Genomic DNA, 3,939 nt, shown 5'->3' on the forward strand with positions numbered 1-3,939 from the left:
TAGCTGCTCCTATAGACAACCCAAGTCCTGACAAATCCAAAGAAAAGAACTATAATAATTAATAATCACTGCACCTTATTCCTTTTCAAAATGAAAATAGCTCTATTTATTATTTCTGTTTGTAAAAGTGACACACAGTTATTATAAAGAACAAATGTAGATGCTGCATGTAGAAGTAAAGAAGAGGAGCCGGCCCCGCGGCCGAGTGGTGACGTTTGCCCGCTCCACTTTGGCAGTCTGGAGTTCACCAGTTCGGATCCTAGGCACAGATCTACACACCCCTCATCAAGCCATGCTATGGCAGCATTCCCACATGGAAGAACCAGAATGACCTACAACTTAGAATATACAACTAGGTACTGGGGCTTTGGGGAGAAGAAAAAAAAAAGAAGAAGATTGGCAACAGATGTTAGCTCAGGGGCAATCTCCCTCACCGAAAACAAAAAGATGTTTATTAAAAAAAGTGAAGAAAATGAAATTTACCCATAACACCACCACCCAGAGATAATAATCATGTATGTATCTGATGCATATTATCACTTCACGCGTCCGCCTTTTCCCCCTCCCACAACAAAATAGCATCAACTGTGACATGCTTTTTTCCCACTTACATGTCATAGCACTAGCTCTTAATAGCTGTAGCAATGCACAGAAAAGCTGTGGATTATGTGTACGTCTAGCTGAAACGCCACATCCTTCTCTCTTACTCAGAAGCTTGTCCCTTCGGAGGCAAAACTGGGATGGGAGCCCTAGGCCAATGCTTGCAAGGGAGGAGGTAAATGAGGCATTGCATTTTACGCCTGTTTTCTGAAAATTGTTACATTTTTCTTTTAATGATATCTCCAGGGGCCTATGAAAGATGCCAACAGATTATCTCTGGCGTCTGCTCTGGTTATCAGCCCAAGTTCACTCCTTTCTAAGGAACAGCCCCACCCACTCAAGCGCAAGAAAGGGATGTCATCCCAACACATGAATAATCTCCAACCCACCTGATGTCTATACATGTCTATTTTAATATATGTATATATACATATATATCTATAAGAAATTTGAAAACTTTCGTAACAAATATTTGTAACAAATTAAGACAAATTATTCACAAACAAGTAATGATATGGACGAAAAAAGGGACATACTCCAGATAAAACACAGATTAATGAGATTAAAGGAATGTTAACAACAATTTGAAAACTTTGATAAGTACATAATTTCCTAGGAAAATAACGAAATACACAAGAGGAAATTTTTTTTAAACTGTGAACTCTTAACAATTACAGAAGTGGAAAACAGTATTTTAAAATAGTCCCACACTAAATACTAAACCCAAATGATTCACAGGCAAGTCCTAACAAATCTTTAAGGAAGTGATCATCCCAATCTTATAAAAACTCTTGTTGAGAACAGAAAAAAAGGAAACACTCTCCAACTCATTTTATAAGGACTTCATAACCCCAATACTAAAATCAGACAGTGACATAATGATGAAGGAAAAAATACAGGCTCATTTCATCTATGAATATAGAAGCAAAAATGACAAATAGAAGATTGTATTAGCAAATTAAATTCTACAGTGTATAAAAATGATAAAAAAATGACAAAGTCGAGTTTAATGCAAAGTTGGTTTAATGTTAGAAAAATCATAAACGTAATTCACTACACTGCCATATTAAAAGACAAAAACCATATATCATTTCAATAGGTATAGATACGACATTTTAAAACTCATTATAAGTTCATTATTAAAGAAAGAAATCTTTTAGTAAATTAGGAATAAAACAGAATTTCTTTAGCATGATAAAAAGCACATATAAAAAAATTAAGCAAATGTGGTCCTAAATGGGGAAATATTATAACATTACCCTTTAAAATCCAGAATGAGGCAACGCTCTCCACATCTTTCATCCTTGTAGTGGATGTTCTTGCCAGTACATTAACTTAAAAAAAACAATTCAAAGGGAGAAGGATTGGAAAGAAAAAACAAAATTATCACTATTGTGTAGTTGACATGATCATTTACATAGAAAATCCAAAAGAATCTACAAACACTTAGAAATAATAAGACAATTTAACAAAGTAGCTCATAGAAAATTAATATAAAACAATAACCTGTATTATCATACACCAGCAACAAAAATAATTAAAAAGAAGATACCGTTTACCATAGTATTAGAGGACACCAATTACCTAGGAATAAATCTAATACAAGGTGAATTAAAACCACTACAGGGAAAACCATAAACTTTCAAGAAGACCCAAATAATGGAGAGCTATGCCAAGTTCACTGAATGAAAGATTTAATTCTCTCCAAATTAATCTACAGAGAAATTTTGATCAAAATCCAAAAGGCTATTTTGGGGAGGAAGCTGATAAGAAGATTCTAGTATATACTGAAGACAGAAGAGCTAAGAATAGTCAGGCCACTTTTCTGAAGAAAGTTAGAGTCTTTACTTGGCCCGCCCATATCAGGACTTATTTGAAGCTGAAGTAAATAAGGCCCTGGGATACACATGGTGACCAACGGACAGAGAGCTCTGAAACAGGCCCAACATACACGAAATATTGGCCTATGACAGAAACGGTATTTGAGATCAGTAGGGAAAGGAGAGACTACTCAGCAAACAGAGCTAGGAAAGTGGTCATCTGTGTGAAAAATATGTGAAACCAGATTAATACCAGTGATTTACCCTGCCTCTCTCAGTCCCGACCCCATGCTTCTGTACCCTTCTCTTTAATGCTAGGTATAATGTGTCTTTTGCTCTATTATGTGAGAATATTCAGTTCAGCTACAGAGGACAAGAAAAGAAAACAGGATGGGTGATAATCATCAGACGCATTAAGTAAGTAAGCAAGTAGCTTGGGAGACATAGGCAGAACTCAGATATGCTAAAAATAGGTAGCAAGTTTGTAATCTGTAAGACATGTAAAAATAGAATGAATGGAATATATTATAAAAAGAATGGAACAAACAAGAGTGTTGCTTACAGACAAAAAGGTAAAGTCATCAGTCAGTAGGTATAGAGGATGCCACCTTGGGGCTGACAGCCAGGTCATCCCTGAGTTGTCTACCTATTAGCGACCCCATCCTGGCCTCTGTTGACTCTTCCCCAGAAATGCTGACAAAAGGGACGGCTGCCCAGAACATTAACGAGTAGTGTGAGTAAACCTGTGGCCAGGCCTGCTTGCCCTTGCATCTCTGAACAGAGCCAGTATACATTGATTCCAAGCATCTTCCATCTACTGATCCTTTACTTAACCTCAGTTCTGGTCCCCATAACTACACTATCAGAGTATAACACAATATTCAGAGAGTGTGGTCCTTTCACCCTGCTTGCACCCTGTCCCAAGTGGGTTAACCTACCCCAGCTCTTTCCTCTTGGTTCTGGCTGAATGTTTGAAATAGATTCAATAACCTCTGAGATTTGTTCATCAGAATTTGGTCTGAGCCTTCTTCATCTGTGGCCCCTGTAGCCTGCCTATAGTGTACTTGAAGGCTACCACTGCATGGAGCTAATTTCCCACAGGACACTGTGGGGCACTGGGGCCGGGAATCTACAGGCCACATTTCCCAGGCTCCCTTGTCAGCTGATTTCTGGTTAGATTCTGCCAAGATTGGAAGGCAGGAAGAGGAAAGAAGAGACTCACTTCTAACTTTAGGTTCTCGTCGTCTCTCTCTAGCATCTGAACACCTCCACCACCAAGGATCCCTTCCTTCCAAACTGGGACCCAAACCTTGAGAGTCTTCAAAGACCCAAAACAAGTGTGCACCATGGGAGAAAAAGCCTCAGTTCCAAAATATGAAATTGGAAAATCAAAATGGACAAAAGTTTTATTATTTATTATTAAATAGTTATAAAAGGTAAACAGTCATGTAAACTGCAATTCAACAGTTTTATAGAAATGTAATAAGGTTTGAATTATAAGAACAAAATGAAGAATATG

Source organism: Equus przewalskii, chromosome 23, assembly GCF_037783145.1.
Source record: "Equus przewalskii isolate Varuska chromosome 23, EquPr2, whole genome shotgun sequence".
In the NCBI taxonomy this organism is placed as follows: Eukaryota; Metazoa; Chordata; class Mammalia; order Perissodactyla; family Equidae; genus Equus; species Equus przewalskii.